We start from the raw sequence: 20,187 nt of genomic DNA, 5'->3' as shown, positions 1-20,187 counted from the left end.
GGTCCCGTGTTTTGGATCAGCTACTGGCCCAACAGTTCCTTCCAGAGGATTCATCTGATGTGCAGACCTACTGGATCATTAGGACTTTAAAGTACTACTGTAGAATCACAATCTCCATTCTTTTAAATGGGTGAAAAATATTAATATAACAATATATGACATATAAACCTTAAATGAAATGAAAAAAATGATCTATTGCAGATATTTGACTGATGTAGTTTTCTTTTTTAAATTAATCAGATGTCCCACTTCTATTGTATTGTCTCACATATGCTCTCTGCAAATGGGAAATGTTGGTTTTCAGTGATGGACTGTATATGCAGGCCATTCCAGCTGCATTGTGTAAATCACTCCTTTAGGCTCATGCACTGTCCTGGTTTTTATTAGGAAAAAAGGGGGAAAAAAGCCAAAACAGTTTTCCCTTTTTATATGAGCTAGCTTACAGAAAGTTACCCAGAAACAAAACATAAAAGGGAACCATAATTGACCATTCAAACACATCATGATACCCTTGCAAAATTATTTTAAAGGAACAGTTTCTTGGAAGTCAGGTGTTCCCAGTGATGGGTACTTTGGTGTCAGCAAAGAGGTTAGAAGCATTTGAGCCCCTGCATCTTTTAGCAAGCCTCACATATACAGGTTAGGGCATCCACTATTACCTTCCTTCTAAATCCAGTTCTTCCACAGAATTTAGCCTGTAGTTTATATATGACGTCCTTCCACTGTCTGCCGTTAGTGGCTGTAGCTGTTTACTACTCACTTCCAAGTAACATCGACATGTGCTATCTTTTCCTCTTTGGACATTTTCTCTGGAAGGCATTGGTCCTCATCCCTCCCTGTTGTTCCTTGACTTCTCTGCCCGCCTCGCCGGGCACCAGTGTCTCTGCTCTTGGGAGAAGACCACAGGCCCAGAGGGAAGGTGGGGAGCTTGCTTTGATGTGCAAGGAGGATGTTCCACATTTTATGCAAAATGCTCTATAGACACCATGGAAATTTTTGGAGATTGTTCCCTTCACCTGAGTCTTTGTGATGATTGTATGATACTCACAGCTTTTTCTTTTTCTTCTGTTCTTTTTTTCTTTCCAACACCCCCCCCCCCTTTTTTTTAATTCTGAAGGTTCTGGTAACCTGTGGGGTATTTTTTTCTATTTCCCTGTGGCTTTTTTTCTTCTCTTCCTCTCCTTCACCTGATCCATGTGTCTTTCCACTATGCATAGATAAAGTTCACCCACAAACTCTTTAATCTGATCTCTGGAGAATGTACAGTTTAAACACATCAATACTTTAACTTGTGGAAAAAAAAAAGTGAACAAACCTATTGAGAACTGCAGAGAAGGTACTATCTCTTTGTCTTGTTATTTGTTATGAGATTAACCTCAAGGAAATGAAGAATTCCCAGTTACTACAACCAAAAGGATTCACCAGTTATTTTATTGTGAAATTCCAGCAAATAAAACTACGTACAAGATCCATGCAAGGAATTCAGTTACACTACTGGACATTTACACTTAGTTAAATCTAGAAAAAAAATTTCCTCCTGCACTGTGGTAACAGTAAAGACAAATGACTCAAAGGCAACAACATATTTGGCAGGCAAGGGAACAAAAGACCAATGTGGCTAGATATCAGTGAACAAAGATGTGTTATGGTTCTGAGATGCAGCAGCAGTGATGGTGATGAGCATAGCTTTTTGGCTGTAGCCAGAAGCTTGGAATTTACTTCAAGAGAATGGTAAAGGCATTAGCTTTTAAAAACAAGAATGTAATGAATTGAAGAGAGGCACAATTGGAAATAGTAAAGCCATTTAAGAGACCACTGCAGTTAGATGAAGTGAAAGATGACAGGTAGCACAGAACAGGTAAAAAGAAACAGAAATATGAAGATTGTGAGGATTTCTTTGCGATATGTTTTAGGTGAAGGTATTAGGGCTTACTAATGCCCTACTAATATTGCTAATTACTAATATTAGATACGTAGGAAAGTGAAGAATTAATGATGATTCATAAGTTTTTGGGTACAACAGTTGCATGAATGATGTAGCTGTTTACTAGGATGAAGAAAATCCATGTTAAGAAGTCTTTAGACAGAAACTGAGAAGTAAAAAGTTGTGTTTTTTTCCACATTAAGTTTGATACCTTTGTAAGAAAATCGAGCTGAGATTTCCAGTAGGTTGTTGGTTATATCGATGTGAAGTTCAGTTTACAAACCAGGGCCAGAAATATTAACTTGGAAATCTTTGGCAATGTGTTTTTAAAGCAAAGAGTATTGCTTTCCTCTTGGGAGTGAAACAGAAGAAAGAAGAGTAAAAGAATTAGGACTGAAACCTAAAGTTTTCCAAAATTAAGAGGATGCATAGAGAAGGAGCCAGAAAACACACTTTGAAGCAGAAGGAAATCTGAACAAATAAAGAATGGATGTAAAGCACTCTGAAAGTTTCAGATAGATTAATTTTTAATAATATTAAATAATTGTGATGGAACTAATTTTAGTCCCATCTTAGGGAACAAAAAACATTAAAAAGTACCTAAAATTGTTTTTTATCCCAATGGACTTTTCATTTTAACTTCTGTCTTTCACAGAAAAATTCTCTGTCTCCAGAATTTAAAGTATAAAAGATATGGGGGAGATGTATTGAGAACAAGGTTGCTTTCTGCATTTTAAGTTACGACATTATAGTTGCCTACCAGATCTGCTTCTTAAAGAAGTAGCTTTTGTTAAAAATTAAAATGATACTTAATTTGATTTTCTTCTATTTTTTTCCATATCGTCTATTTCTCATTAGCATGTGTCTTAATTTCCCTACTACATATGTAGAATTTCTCCCACTTCTCCTGAACAAAAGTTGAAACTATAATATTGGAAATTCTTTAGGAAAGTAAAACAGGTGTAAGAGACTCAGAGAAAAATAAAAATGAAATAAATCGAGATCAGCAAAACATGTCTTCCAAAAACTCTTTTCCAGCCTTTGCAAATCATGGTTAATGGATTTCACTGTGTTTTCTATTGGAAGGAATTAAATTTACTGCTAAGATGGTTTGAGAGATATGACAGAAGCTTAAATGAAAATATTATTTTAACTGACAATACTAACTACAATGCTCAGCTTTTAGTAAGCTCAGTTTTAAAATAAAGATGATGTTTTCAGTAAATTTATGAATTTTACAAGGTGATTTCATATTATATTTCAATAAATTAATTCCCTAGTAGTCATATGGAGAAAGCTCATAGATGTTAGTAATATTCTGGCATAAATTGCACATTTAAATTTTCAGTCTTACTCTTTTATAATAGTTATTACAGGAAGAATAAATAAGAAATATTATATATCTAGAGGGCAAAAAAGCTTTTAATTCATTTATTTAGATTTTCCTACTTTCCAAAATAGTTGTGGCAATTTATAGATAATCAATAAAGCGCAAGAAAAATGTCACAACATATCTAATAATAAGAGAAATTAATGAAGGTAAATCTCAAGGAAAAAATATTCACTAATAATATTCCTTAAAGTTGTTATCATTTTGCATCATATATTTTCGCCTATTATTAGTTGAGGTGGTATAATGAAATACAAAATTCATTCCATTATGTCTTTGTTAAATTAACATTTGTTAAGCACAGAGTGCTAGATGGTAAGTCATACATTTAACAACAGGCCACAAGAGAAACTGAAATAGAAAACTTTATTACTCACAGGTCCCAGAAGAGCATATATATATATGGGACCTCTTGAGAGGCCATACAGGGAAGTCAAGGTAAAGTGCAAAGAGAGAGGGGTAGTTCTTAGGACCTGGAGCACATGCCTTTATTAGGGTCCATGGGTGGAGTGCTTTAGAGTTCTCAGACGAAGCCAGATTGATTAATTCAAACTAAGAAGACTGGCATTTTGGTAAGCTCCACAGGGCACTTACAAAAGGAAGGCCAAGGGGAATGCCTGGTGAGGTGAAGGGGAAATTATTCAAAGTCATATCAAGGACTTATCTTGCTTGTTACTCTACAGGCTGTTGTCTAGGGCATGTGTCGGAGGCCTGCTCCAGCAGGTCCAGGGGTCCCTGAAGGATGGACGGTGTGGGTGAGAGAGAGAGTGAGAGAGCCCCGAGATCCTTTCTGATCACCAGGCAGGCATCTCCATCTTGTCGGTTTTGGTGTCTTTATTTTAAGGTTCAACAATAACATGACATCAGAAGACAGAATTTTTACAGGGGCTAGTTATTTGTAACAAGATGCTTTGATCAGTGGAAGTTATACAGAAACAGGCTTTACAAAAGTATTCTTGCAGAACCTCCCCATATTCTTGACGTCAGCCCCCCAGATTAAGATACTAACAAACTTATCTTATTTTGCATGGGTATGCCTCTAGACAATTTTTAATCACGAGAGGAAGAATGCATATTAGGCTTATTCCTAAGTTACTTGAGCAAACCTTTTCCTTGATGCTGAATGTGCAACCACCATGGGGGCCATAAATGTGTCAGTCTTTGCATCTGGGTTTATGTTTTAGCTACTCTTATCTATCCTCATCCCAGCTGCCAGTATAAGGGAGGGTGTTTGTGGAATGTAGGCCTTGAGGAAGGGACTGCTATGCTTCATCAATTAGCAAAGATATATGTAGTAACTATGTTCTGCCCTTATCTGTACTTTAACTTTAAATTAGGCTCTATGTCTCAGGGCCAGGCTCAATTGTAACTCTTGTGTTCTTAACTGCCTTTATTATCTAAGTCTTGGATTTGCAAGGCCCATAGGAAGAGCCTTTTGACAATCATCCACAGTGCTTTCATCTAAAAGCAGGAATATGCTTTTCCTTATGAGGTATCTGTGTTCAGAATATTGGTCTGATATGGAATATTATGAGGCCTGGTCAATACCAGCAGGCTCATTTCCAACATGAGCCAGTAGTAGCAGAAGGAGATACCAGTTTTCATTTCTCATGTCAGGAGCTATGCAAACACTGACATTTCCTTGCTGTGACTGCCATCCAGAGAGGCCAGTGTGGCTCCCAGCAGGCCACAGGCATGTCCCCACGAGGGGACAGGGTGGGGAGAAGAGGGGGAAGAAAGTTTAACTACAATCCATCCAGCCCCTATAAGTTATCAGCTATCCTGGATTTTTAAATAAAGGTAGCCCTTAAACAATGCAGGGGTCGGGGCACCAAATCCCAATGCAGACAAAAATCCATGTATAACTTTTGACTCCCCCAAAATATAAGTACAAATAGCCTACTGTTGACCAAAGTCTATCAGATAATATAAACAGTCAACTAACACATATTTTGTATTTTGTGTGTGTGTGTGTGTGTGTATACTGTATTCATAAAATAAAATTAGTTAGAAAAAGAAAATGTTATTAATGAAATCATAAGGAAAATATATTTACAGTAAAGTACTGTATCAATCAAAGATAATCCACATATATGAGGATCTGTTCATTTTAAAACCTGTGTTGGTCAAGAGTTAACTGTAATCACATCTGAGGATCATACCTAGTATAGCAATTTCTTTATTTGATAAATAACCCACAAGGATTTTTACTGTGGGCCTGTGGGCTGAAACATTTAACCACACAGAGACTAAAGTTACTGGGATAAGAAGCCCCCAAATCACCAGGTATGTTTCTACAATCGTGATGAGAACACCCCAGCCCTTGATTCTTGGAATTATGGATCCTAGCTCTTGGACTCAGAGCACCATAAAATAATAGTTTCATGTGTATAATATATATTAAAGAACAGTACCTTACTGTTACAGGTTATTATTCCCAAGTTGGTCCTAATGCTCCAATTTTCTATCAGTCGAAAAGGTTCTATGTTGTGCTATTTATGAATCAGTCAGTTTCTTGACCATTTATTCATCTTTTCATCTTCCCTACCAAAATTTCAGTTTCTTAATTTTAGATGCTGTTGTGTCAGGTCTATATTGTCAGATAGTTGTAAGTATATGGGGGGAGATGTTGTCAAAAGCAGTGTTAGCAAGGAAGGTGAGTCTTTATCCATAAACTATATTCATCTTGGTAAGGAAAAATAACTGCCCCTTCAGAGAGGTGATAGGTTTGTTATAAATAACTTGCCTCTAAGAAATCAGTTGTCCCCCTGAAAGATGCCATCCTACTGAGGGTGCAGTAATTTTTACCTCTTAAGGTAGAATTAACATTTACATTGTTATCGACTAGATAAACCTTAGGGAAAGGGAGTCAATCTTACTGGGACCTTGCATAGCCTCTACCTCTGCTTCATGGTTTGCTGGTTCATGAAACCACTGTGATAAAGCTGAGGAGACAAGCTAGTAAATCACTACTCAATGAGCCACCTATCAAGTAGCTGGTTTGAATCTCCTTGTTAGGAACTGATGTGAGATTCAAATATCTTCAAACTCTATGCCCACCCCCTTCCACAACCTCTTCCTTCAACCTCCCTGTGTCTGGTGTTGAAACATTGTTCCTTTCCTTCCAGTCCCCTGACCATGCAACCAAATCATATGTTAAAATCTCTGCCCAGTGCCAGGATGTGTCCTCACCACAATCTTTCAAGTATTTTCTTAGTTTGTGTCCAAAGAATAAAGTGAAGTTAGAGTTATCAATTGCTCTTTTAAATAATTCAATATTATTGAAATTAGTATCAACTTTATTTTCCACAGGAATCTCCGCTGACAGTATAAATTTTACAAATTAGAAGAATTCTAATAGAATAGTGAATTGTTTTAAAAGACCAGGATTCAAAATTTTGCTTAATTAGTGACTTGCTGTAAAAATTTGACAAATGTTGGCATTTCTGAATCTGTTTTTCAGCTGTGAAAGTGCACTAATAATATCTACGTATCCAACCAATTAAAAAAGGACAAGACAGTACTTATCGTATATATTTAGAAGTATTCAAAAGACAATACATGTAACGGACCCAAGAATCAACACACACCGAGGGCTCAATAAAGAATAATATTAATTTTAACCTAACGGTTGTTGAGAGAATCGAGTTCAATATAATACACAACAAAATGCTTTGTATGATTTTTAGTGTAATCAAAATGGAAATTGCTAATGCTATTTCCAATTTTATTATGTGGTATTAGAATTATTTCTAGATGTTTCCTACAACGTTAACATTTTCTCCTTTTTTCTTGAAAAAACTTCAGCAATCATAAAAGCATTCAAAATTTTTACTTAATTGGCCCTTGAAGCTTCTTAGTTCAGCATATATAGCTTTAATATTTTCCGTAACAATCAATACACAGATCTCTACACCCCAAATATACCGTTTAATTGACTGGAACCTTCACTGGCATTTGAAACAAATATAATCACATAGGTCAAAGTATTTCACAGAAGACATAGTTATATATCACACAAGCTTAAAATTAAATGTCAGGACACAGATTATTTTCCTCCTAGCAAAGCTAGAAATGCTAAGCATTCTTCTTTTCTTTTGTCTCTTTAGTGTTAACAGTAAAACTGATTTCCAAATTTAAATGAAATTAAGACTTATCACAGCCTGGGTGACATTAAATTTATCAACTGTCTCAAGAAAATAAATAAGAATAAACAAGTCTCACCATATTCATACCACATGATTGTATATCTGCAAAGATATTTAGGGCTCACACCACTACCATAAACATTTTCATCAGTACCATTATAGGCATCATCATCAAATGCACTTATTATCCTAATTACTAAAGATATTGAAATTCTAAGGCATATGAAGGCAAGATATAAGTGAATCAATGACATACTTTGGATAGAAAATGATTTCTTCTGAAGCTTAAAGTTTAGCACAGGCTGCAGTATTGAAAGAGATTGACTTCACAGAGGAGTCAAAGAAAGATGGACATTAAATATTAGCTAAAGGAAAAAATGAAATAACCCAAGAAGATTACCTCACCTAAATTCTCTTACTCCACATCAAAATGACAAGAATCAAATACAAATAATACTAGAATATAGTAGGAAGAACTTCAGGATACAGAGTCTTTCTGAGGAGAGGTACAAAGAGAAGACCCAAGGCATGGAGACCAAACACCAAGTGTGGAACAGATATGGAGGAGAAAAAAAATCTGATAACTAATCTCAATCCATAAATAAAATGAATTTCTGAAGGGTTTGAGATTTCAGATGCATGAAGGCCAACCAACCACAGCAAACACAGACCCCTTACAAAATCAGAGGAACCCCTTATAAGACTAACAGACCCAACAGGAATAAAGGTGTGTTCAGCGTTAGCTACAGCCAGTATTTGACTCAGTATCTAAGGTGCTATACATGTCCAACTTTTAAAAACAATAATAACCAGTTGCAAATAACCCAAAAAGGAAAAGAAAAACATGATCAGAAGAAACAAAGTAATCATCAAAATTAGACTAAGATGTTACTTACACAAGTTATAACAATCAGACAGGGAATTTAAAATATCCATGGTCAGTGTAAGTTCTATTAGAAAGGTATTTTATGTGTGAGACAGGTGTATAATTTAGCGGTGAGATGGAAACTATATGAAATAAAAAAAGATGACAAATGCTTTCAATAGATTCATCAACAGACCTGACCCAGTTAAGAAATCAATGACCGTGGGGGCGCCTGGGTGGCTTAGTCGGTTAAGCATCCGACTTTCGCTTAGATCATGATCTCGCAGTTCATGGGTTCGAGCCCCGCGTCGGGCTCTGTGCTGACTGCCAGCTCAGAAGCCTGTTTCGGTCTGTGACTCCCTCTCTCTCTGACCCTCCCCTGCTCACGCTGTCTCTCTCTCTCTCTCTTAGAAATAAATAAAAATATTTAAAAAAAATCAATGACCATGAAGATGAGGAAAAAGAATGAAATAAACCAATCATCAAAAAGATGTGAAACAATACTAAAAAGTTTAGTGTAATCATAATCAGAATCTCAGAAAAAGAAGAGAGAATGCAGCAGAAGAAATTTTGAAGAAATGTAGTGACAAACATGAACACAGGTCCAAAGCAAACAAGGGTAAGAATTATAGCAGACTTCTTATCAGAACTCATGCTAACAAAAAGACAGTGCTGTGACATCTTTAAAGTATTGAAAAAATAAAAACTAACAACATCAATTCCATGATCAGTGAAAATAGATCTGAAAGGAGAAATAGATAAAACTGCAATTACATATTTTTTTTTATTTCAATGCTCCTCACCCAATAGTTGGAAAAGAAAAAAAAAAAATATATAGACAGAAAACCAGTAAGGATACAGGCTATCTAACTAGCACTAAATTTATTTATAGAACACTTAACTAAACAACAGCAGAATATACATTCTTCTCAAGTGCACACAGAACATTTAATAAGATAGGTTACAAAAATATGTTCTCATGCTATCACAGAATTAAACGAGATTGATATCTAGAATATCCCTAAATATTTTCAAATTTAATTATCTACAAATCTAAATAAGTGTTGGGTCAAAAAGAAGTCTCAACATTCTGATTTAAGTCAGGACATTAGAAAACTTGAGGTTTACTTTAGGGTTTTTAAATACATTACTAACAAACAAACCCCCAAAATAATATGAAATTCACTTACAGGAAATGTACAGAAAAGGCAAATATATAGAAACGGAATATAGATTAGTTTTCACCTGGGGCTAGGTGTAAGGAAATAAGTCAAGTGTAATGAACAAAAGAAGTCTTTTTGCCAGTGACAGAACTGTTCTGAAACTGGGTTGTGGTGATGGTAGCACAAATCTTAAAATTATTAAACATCATTGAATTGTAATCTTAAAATAGGTGAATTCCATACACGAAATTTATAACATAATTAAAATGGTTTAAAAATAGACAAAGTTTATAGATAAAGTATCCTTCTAATAGTATTTGTGTCAATCCAACAAGCAAGAAGCTAGTGTATTTTTGACACTTCATATGTTTTCATTCAAACTGTGCACTGTGTATGCAGAATTTTATTATGTCATACTCTATTTTACTCAAGAAACTTGTTTAGTGAGGTGCCTGGGTGGTTCGGGTGGGTTAGGCGTCTGACACTTTTGGCTCAGATCATGATTTCACAGTTCATGAGATGGAGCCCCGAGTCAGTCTCTGTGTTGGCAGCGTGTGGCCTGCTTGGGATTCTCTCTTTCCCCACCTATCTGCCCCTCCCCAGCTCATGCTCTATCAAAATAAATAAGCTTTTTAAAATTATTTTTTTCTTTTTTAAATGTTTTATTTATTTTTGAGAGAGAAACAGCATGAGCAGGGGAGGGTCAGAGAGAGGTGGAGATACAGAATCTGAAGAGAGTCTCCAAGCTCTGAGCTAGTTGTTAGCACAAAGCCCCATGCGGGGCTCAAACCCTCACACCGCAAGATCATGACCTGAGCTGAAGTCGGATGCTCAACCTACTGAGCCACCCAGGCACTCCTAAATAAACTTTTTAAAAAATGTGTTTAGTTACAATTATGGAACGACATTTAGGAACCTATTAGTAATTCCCTTTGTTAATTGTTAATATACAGTCAAAAAATACAAAATTTTAAATATGTTTCTGTATTTTTAATGCATATTTGTTGAAATAGAATTTCATGTCTGTTGCTAAGTAATGAAAACTTTTGGTTTTTATCTCATATAAGTTTATTTTTAAATATCATTTTCTAGTACTTTATTCTTATAACAATGTTGGTTTAAAGAAAAATTTTTTTAAAAATTCCTGATTTTTGATCCTACACAGTTTGAAAAATTATTCAAAATTCTTTTTAATATAGATTTACTTTTGGAAAAGTTATTCTGTTCATTCATTTGATTTACTAAAATTAAAATTATGGATAGTAAAAATGGGAGTTAATTTTAATATATCTTTATACCTAAAACTATTGCATTTCCTACTGATCAATTTTTTATCTATCATTTTAAGCAATATAGTTGTAATATTTATAAGATATATAGAGAACTATAACTCAATTTAATGTTAGAGTAGGAAAAATAAACATCCATTTCACTGAAATTCGATCTATAAGTATAAGCTCATCCAATGTCACAGAGACATTTTGAGAGAGGGATGCAACAAAATTAAAAATAATAACAATGGTCAAGGGTAATGGATTGAATTTAATTTTACAGTAATGAAATGTGGAAAATCATAAGGACAATAACACTAAGTAACACTGATTGAGAAATAATACTTTATATCCTAAATTGTTTTTAATAAATGGTAAATGAATTTCCAAACACTTTTCCACCTTTTCTACTTTACATTTATATTTTAACAGGAACTGAGTCATTCTACACTTAGTATTAGCCTCTAAATATATCTATTTGTTTTCCCTTTTATCAATACATCACAAGGTTATCAGTAGTAAAGGTATCAAAGATCAATATCTAAACATTGAGTTGAAATAGCAAGATACATTAGCACTTTCTTGCACCATTTATAAAGAGAGTTAAATATGGAAATAATTATAAAACAATGGCATATGTATCTGATGTTTAATACAGAAAAAATGTACAGAACTACAAAGGGACACGTTTTTTGACTAAAAGTAACAGAAAATTTCACAGGAAAGAAATGACGATTGATCTTCACTTTGAATACTAGCAGACTAAGTTGACAAGGAATTGAATGAAGGTAGAAAAGACAAAATATGTAAAATCCTTGAAAGTCTGAAGAACTGAAAATTACATCATTTGTTTAGGGAAACTACATTAAACTGTGTATACGTATGTGTATATATATATTCATTCTCTATATATTCTATATGTATTATTTTTTTTAAAAAAATTTAATATGCATTCATTTTTAGGAGACAGAGAGAGACAGAGTGCAAACAAGGGGAGGGGCAGAGAGAGACACACACACACAGAATCCAAGCAGGCTACAGGCTCTGAGCTGTCAGCACTAACTAACTCACTAACGGTGACATCAAGACCTGAGCAGAGGTCAGAGGCTTAACTAAGTCACTCACTAGCTCCTCTATATATATTCTAGTATCATTTTGGTATCTTGCAAAATGTGACCTTGAAAGAATTTTTATCTTCTCCGAAATTCATCTTTCTTATTTATTAAATCAAGATGCAGCCTGCTTGTTTGGAAACTTCTGAGATTCAAGAAACAGTAACTGTTATATATAAATCTGTTACAATGTTCTAAGTATTGCCAATTGATTGTACTATTATCATTTAGAGTAATAGCAAATCACTGTCTATTATGTGATTTCTTAAGAATCTTATATTAGGGTATTTAATGAAAGCTTCTTGATCTGATAAAATCAGAAATTTCAAGATTCTTGGCAGACTGAACATGTGTTACTCACTCACCACACAGCCCATTGCATTTGGTGGAGAAGAGGAAAAGAGGACCCTGTTCCATGCAGTCGATCAGGAAACAGTGTCCTCAATATTTTAGTCTGCCATTATTAGCACGTGACTTCAAGGCTATCCTGGTACCATGTGTCTGAAAGAAGGTAAGCATGGAATACTGCATGGAGATTTTAGGGCATAGAATTGGTATATATAATTCATATCCATTTTCAAATGTCCAGAATTCAGTCACTTGGCCTTGACCGACAGTTCTGAAGTAGACAATAGAGATTTTCTGTATAGCCAGGGGGGAAAAGGAAATGGCTTGATGAATACAGAATATTTTTTCTGTCAGACCAAGTATCCAAGTAAGATTAGCATTTGAGAAAAGTTTTGGACATCAATATAGAATATACTTTAACGGGATAAAACAGTGGTTTTAAACATAATAAATTATTTTAATGTTAGGTGTGTCAGATTAGCAAAGGACACTGACATCATTTTTCTCCCATAGATAAGATTTTATTCCACACAGTAGCACTTTGTTAACCTTCCTTCCTGTTCTGGTGTTGAAGTACAGGAATAATTTTGATTTTTAAGTTCCTCGGCAAAGCTGCTTCAATTATAGTCAGTATCTTCAAAGGACAAGAAATAGTTTAATGTTAAATTGAAACTAATTAATATATCATAAATTATTTTATTCAATAAGGCTTTGTCATTTTAATTTAATTTATTTCTGAAAAGATTCCAGGTTGATACAGTAGCAGGAGTGGAATATCATCTCTCAATCAAGAATTTAAACATTAATGAAAATGAGTAGCAGACTCGTAAGCTAATGAATCTTGGGTAGTTAACTTAAGAAGCAGGCCTATAACAATGTGAGACTTTGAAGATGATTATGAAATTGTATGCTTTAATGACTTCATTGGGTTCTCAGGAATCATCTTTGAATTAAAATTAACACTTTATATGCACTAAGTAAATGCTAATTTCATTAGGATACTTATGCATATTAAAATATTTACATATTAGGGTGTGTTTTTAGTTTCCTCTTGGGATTGCCTTGTCTTCAATAAGCAGACCTACTTTTATCTCTTGCTGTCTGGCTTACTCTCGGGCTCTTGCTCTTTCCGTTTCTCTCTCTCTCTCTCTCTCTGAGTAAGCATCTGGTCTTTTTCCATATAAGACTTCCCTCCTTTCACACGAAGGTTTACTGATCAACACATTTAATAATGCCTTTGATTTTATTTTCACAGCACAGTGATTATGTGATGACTTTGGGTAGTGTTGACATAGTGTAAGTAGTTGGAAAAAACTGAAAATAAATTAATTTTTTCTGCTAATTATTTAGAATTCTTGACAGCTCTGATCAAATATTACATGTCAGCCTTTTTGAAGATGAAGAGCTTAGCAGGATTTTTTTTTTTTTGTCAAAAATGGCTCGGGGACATCTGTTGGAACAAAATCATGATATTTGATGAAAGACTCTCAGAACCTTTAATAATCCATTGCACATTTTGAATCTATAAAAGGTACATACATTGTTCTCAGAAAAAAAATGTTCATATATCTTCCATATTCTGAAAACTCTAAATGTAGCTATTCCAAGACTAATATAAATAAGGATGAATATGCCTTAATAATAGAAAATTGGATTACAATTTACTTAAATAGGAACTAATCCATACCTATATTCATTTAGATTAAAATAAAAGGGTGTTCGGGAAAAGTAGTAAAAAAGTTGTATCGATTGGATAGATAGATAGATAGATAGACAGATAGATAGATAGATAGATAGGTGATAGATGAGACAGAATTGTTGAAAAGTTCAGATGAGTTTTTTTTTAAGTTTTATTTATTTATTCTGAGAGAAAGAAAGAGAGAGAGAGCATGCATTTGTGATCAGGGGAGGGGCAAAGAGAGAAGCAGAGAGAGAATCCCAAGCAGGCCCCACACTCTCAGCACAAAGTTTGAAGTGGTATTCAAACTCAGGAACCATGAGATCATGATATGAACTAAAACCAAGAATTAGATGTTTTACTGACTGAACCACTCTAGTGTCCCAAGATGAGTCATTATTTATATTTAATTTTTTGTATTGTTGTTTTGTTATGTGTAAATTGTGTGTTCCCTAAAGCCTTTGAAGTGGGTATGGGAAATTGTAATGGAAAATATCACTGAGATCCTCATAAGTGGTAAATGCTACCATTTGCTGAAGCATGTTGTTTCTATGTTTGATCAGGCAGGTTCTATCAAAAAAACTGCAAATTTTTGGTTTTCCCAGTAGTAAGGAACTGAATACAGGGCAGTAGAGGTTTTTGCAATTAGTGGTAGGCTTCAGGTCCTAAAATACTGCTTAGGAAATCTGAAAGTGCAGACCATTCCCAGACTGTAACACAGAACTGATTAGAGGATATTTGCCCAGAAGCCACTGCAAACAGTACTCTGCCAAGTTCCAATGCAATTGTCCTTGGCTCTGATCAAAGAATACTTTCAACTTTTACTCTGTCTTCCAAATCTACAAATATCTCTTCACTGGCTGAATCACAATTTTAATTCTGCTTGCAAAATATCTTACAGAATGTGATTTTGAAGCTTTTCTCTTGTTCTACAGGAGAGGGTATAAAAAGAATTAAACAGTTGAAAAAAACATATTACACATTATATGCTTTTGCTGGTATCTATAAACTCCCTTCTACCTCTATCTGACTCCTAAACCACAATGAAACAATGCATGTGCATAATAAGTTTTATCAGACTTTTGTGTAGATGTAAACACATGATTGCCCTTTCTCCAACAAATTCAAAGCCCTGGTGATTGCCTTATATATCTATAAACTATACTTATCCCTTCTCTAGACCAGTAGCAAGTTTGCTAACTTGAGTGGTTATTAACCATAGTGTATAGTGGAAGTGATACAATTGCCTTCCAGTTCTAGATACCAAATGGCTGTCCAACTTCTGCCTGTCTCTCCAGATCACTTGTCCTGGAGTCCTGAGTTTTCATATAAACAGTCTGACTACCCTGTAAGCACCACAAATGAAACATGGAAAATCACTGAAACTACATGAAAACTTAGAGACAACCAGCCAGGGCCAGCCCCTATCTACTATAGGCACCTGCTATTCAGCTCCTGCCTGAAGCAGAATGGCTGAAGGAAGCATGTCCAGAATTCCTGAACCACAGAAATCATAGGAGATAATAAAAATGAAATGCTTTATATTTAGAGCAATAAAAAATTTAGGAAGAAAATCCCTTCCCCATTGTATTACTCATGGTTATCTGAAAGATAACCAATTCAGCAAGGAGAATACAGAAAAACTTTAAATATCAAATGCTTTTTTCTATTTGTATTGAAAATTACCTAGAAGGGAAAAATATTCCATTTAAATGATCAGTAAAGTTGTAAAATATGTATAATAACCTCTATTAAAATGTTACATGACATATATTCAAAATATAAAATCTTTAAATGACATAAAGTGGATATTCTTAGATGAGAAAAACCTAATATAAAAATTTTATTATTCCTCCCAAAATTCTAATATTCCCAAATTAATATAATTAATGCTATTAATCCAGAAGTCCAGCAGGTTTTTGTTGTTGCTGTTGTAATTTTCAAGGCAAGTGATCTGAAAACATATATCAAATAAAACATGTCTAAAAGTACCCATACTGTACTTGAAAATAATTATTCAGTTTGGGGTTCTTCTATGTGTCTCTCATTTCTTCCATTCCAGCTGGTGACCCAATTCTTCTCTTGGAAATGACAGTAGGGAACTAAGCAACCCTAAACATGCATTGAGATTGATAAGGTATACCTTTCAATGTACCCGCACTTCCTTCCATGGGGTTGCAGATGAGAAAAGGGTATTAAATCTTGCTAAGTATTCTAATCCACCACAGCGAATAATGTGGGATACTCAGACACAGACTTCAATTTAGAAATACTACATTTCACATAAAGTAAAACTTAGACCTCCTTTACAAAACTAAATGCTCCTATTCTATTTCTGGTTATTACCATTAAGCTTCTGCACCTTTTAAATAACCCCTTATCCATTTATTCTCAATTCCAATCTTTCCTTCCCTTCTACTAATCCTTAATAGTGTTGCTTCTCAAACTTTTGAAGTGTACAAAATTACCTGCATTCTTCTCAAAATACAAATTCCAATTCAATAATTCTGCTAAGGCCTAAGATCATCCATTTGATTAAACTCCCAGGAGATGTTCATGTTGATGAGGCCCAAACTCTAAGACTTTATCGGGGTGCTGGGTGGCTCAGTCGGTTAAGTGTCTGACTTTGGCTCAGGTCATGATCTCACAGTCTGTGGGTTCTAGACCTGCATCAGGCTCTGTGCTGAGAGCTCAGAGCCTGGAGCCTGTTTCAGATTCTGTGTCTCCCTCTCTCTCTCTGACCCTCCCCAGCTAGTGCTCTCTCTCTGTCTCAAAAATAAATAAACGTTAAAAAAAGACAACTTTATCCAATTCTCAGAAATGTCTAACACACACACACACACACACACACACTCATCAAATATTTTAATTTAACTCATCAAATTTTTGTTTTAATTTTTTTGTGTGTTCCTATAAATTATAAGATAAAATTCACCTGCATACATTTTCTTTGCTCCCTTTTTAATGGAGCTTCTGACAAATGCTAGTTATATGCTCTTTCCAACATCACCCATTTGTAATTAACAAATACTGAACCATTGTTTCAGAGAGAGATCATGTGTTAATAAATGCTACAGTGCCACCAGGAAGACTAGCCTCAATATTTCATTCTCTGTATAACAAATGTTTCCCATTTGTTTGATGATATCAGACTGTAAGTTCTAGCAGAAGAGCAACTCTCCTTTGTTTACCTGCTCCTTCAGAATCTAGCACATGGGCAAGCCCACAAATAATTGCTCAGAAATATTATTATCACCCAAGCTATGCTATAGTTATACATTTGTATTTTTATTATTACTATTATTATTACTATCATTGCTATTATTTCATACGTAAGTAAATGCTTATTAAGTGTCAGACACTACAAAACTCACTTGAGAGGTAGTGATGAATAAAAATCACTTCCTTTTGAAAACTTACAGTTCAATGGGAGAAATAACCATAAATAATCACACTAATGATTGTATCATTATAGAGCCTGGAAAGTACTATGAAAGAAAGAAAAAGACAGCATAATATTGAGAACAGATTTAGTGGAGAACAAATAAGAACTGATCTGGTGGGGAAGCAAGAAGCAAGCCTTCTCTGCAGAAGTACTATGGAATCCCAAAGTAGAAGTAGAAGTTCATGAAGGGGAAAATACCAAGAGATTGAAGAAGTGTTTTAGACTGAGGAAACAGGAAGAGCCAAGAATTTCAGTTAGGAACGTGCTTGACATATTTCATGAACTGAGTAGCAGTTTTGTGCTACGAGCATACAAAGGAAGGGTAATAGTACAACAAATGAGGCTGAAATGGAAGGTCATGGCAGACAGCCAAACTGTACAGGATTCTTCCTTCCATCTTAAGGAGTTTGGATTTTGCTTATCTTTTGGAATGGGAAGTAAAGTGTAAGAGTTATACAGGGCATTGACATAAGATGTATGTTTTAACAAAATGTTGTTCTGCCATTAATACGGCTTATAACATGGCTGGAAGTTTATAGTATATTTATTGGCATATTTATTGAATCTTGCTCATTGTTTCACATATGGTTCACACAATATTTGTCAGCTTGAGACACTGTTCTTTGACTTCAGCTGCAGTAAATGCAAAGCAAAGTAACACCAGTTTAGAGAGTACTTAAAATTATTCAGGGCCCTAGGCCTGGGTGGCTCAGTGAACTGAGCATCTGACTCGTGATTTCAGCTCAGGTCATGATCTTGTGGTTCATGGGATCAAGCCCCCCCCAGGTAGGGCTCTGTGCTGGTAGCATGGAGCCTGCTTGGGATTCTCTCTCATGCATGCTCTCTCTCTCTCTCTGCCCCTACCTTATCATGCTTTTTCTATCTCTCAAAAATAAGTAAACTTAAAAAAAAAATATTCAGGGACACCTGGCTAGCTCAATCAGTTAAGCATCTGGGTCTTGGTTTTGGCTCAGGTCATGATCTTGCCACTTTGTGGGTTCAAGCCCCATTTTGGACTCTGCACTGACAGTACAAAGTCTGCTTGGAATTTCCTCTCTCCCTCTCTGTCTATCTCTACCCTGCTCAAACTCTCTCCCTCCCTCTCTCTCTCTCTCTCACTCTCTCTCTCCCCCCCTTCCTTTTTCTCTCTGTCAATATAAAAATAAATAAACTTTAAAAATAAAATTATTCAATGACGTGTAGGTAAGAGGTGTTCATTTTACTTGCCCGAGGGAGGTGTGTGTGTGTGTGTGTATGTGTGTGGGTGTGTGTGTGTGTGTGTAACAGAGAGAGAGAGAGAGAGAGAGATGAAAGTTTTATGACACATTACACTAATTCCAGGAAAATAGAGTTCAGCCCAACCTATATTCAAATATTTCATGACTCACACTTTAAATAAATCTCTTTAATGAAAAAACAAAACAGTCATTTGGTAGGACATAATTTGTAAACATTTGTAATACATGTTCTTAATACACTGTTTAAAACTTTGTGTATATTATTAAATGCTTTTAAACATGTGTTCAGTCCATAAGGGACACATTCTAAACGGTAATTTCAAACAGCTAAATTCTGCATACTTGTGAGCTCTTCTTAAATCCAAGCTGTCTGAGTGAAATCTAAAAACCTTTAAAAATCACTATAATTTAACTTAGAGTACAATATGTTGTACAATTTACAAATAATTTCACCTATATTATTACTTTATCTTCCCATTACCTCTTCATTATCTTTTCACTATAGAAAGTCAAACTCTCAATAAAAATCAAATCTTTTGAATTTAAGTTCAGTATATTACATTTAATGTTATTTCCCTCTCATTATTATATCACTACCATAAATATATAATATATAAATATATATGTGTATATCTAAATATTTGATGAAAAAGCATATATGTATTCAATGGAAAAGTTAACCATTCAGCATCAGAATATAATCTGTTTAGAGGGAGGAAAGTGGTTAGAAGAATAGGGAATATATTACTTCAGTCATTATTTAAGATATTAGAGTTTTCACAGATTTTGCTTGACAAATAAGTGATCAGATGACAAACAAGCAATTTTATTTATATTGTGATATTTGGTACCAGAATAGTGCAATTATATTAAATCCATATAAAATAAGGAACAGAGCATCACAGTAATTAATGCATAAAAGTTTTTTTGACAAATCTCACCTGTAATCTTATATTACCTTCAGAAAAATGCAAGCTAAAATACTTCCCACATGAGTAGTTTCAAGAGTTCACGTTAGTAGATATTGTGATGTTTAACTCGGTCTGAATTCATAATTTAAACGTGTAGAGTTGGTGGTAATAAGATATTCAAAAAATGAATATAAATAACCATAAGTGTATTGAGTATAAATATTCATAAGTGTATTTCTTTCAAGATAATTGAAATAAATAATTTTCTGCTTGAGTATAGCACAGTCAGGAAGGTGTCATATACTTAAAAAGTGAACTATGTGAATGTTACTGGTTCTAAAATGTCCAGTTTGAATATATCAATCTTATTCAACTTAAGTTCCAAATATAGCATTTTTTCCTAAGCAGTGACATATTACTGAATGACTTAGAGTTCCTTATAATAAAAGGGGAAATAGGGAAATAAACACTGTCTTCTCCATTACAAATGAGAAGTCTATTATAGAGGCTTTAGTTCCAGCAAATACCAGTCTGTCAGAATTTCAGCCAATGAAGATCTCACACTGCTATCCGGTAGGACAATTTAAAGAAATGAAGACTGCTAGAGTCGCCATTCTTTATTCTATTATAGCATTTTCATCAGCACAGAAAAGCTAAAATTTGTGAAGTTTTATTATCCTGCATAGTACTAAAA

General features: G+C 34.5%; 1 long non-coding RNA gene across 1 annotated transcript; it reads right to left on the bottom strand.

Annotated features, from left to right (window-relative positions):
• Window positions 1-1,160: 1,160 nt before the first annotated feature.
• Window positions 1,161-19,880, bottom strand: LOC120242954. The gene is made up of 3 exons (XR_005531188.1): window positions 19,868-19,880; window positions 14,660-14,665; window positions 1,161-1,282 (listed from the first exon to the last, which is right to left on the bottom strand). It is a non-coding gene; the product is annotated as an uncharacterized LOC120242954 (long non-coding RNA).
• Between the last annotated feature and the right edge of the window lie 307 nt (window positions 19,881-20,187).

Source organism: Hyaena hyaena, unplaced genomic scaffold, assembly GCF_003009895.1.
Source record: "Hyaena hyaena isolate Hyena2069 unplaced genomic scaffold, ASM300989v1 scaffold_324, whole genome shotgun sequence".
NCBI lineage: Eukaryota > Metazoa > Chordata > Mammalia > Carnivora > Hyaenidae > Hyaena > Hyaena hyaena.
The sequence above is the reverse complement of the archived record's forward strand: the minus strand, read 5'-3'. Positions and strand labels throughout refer to the sequence as shown.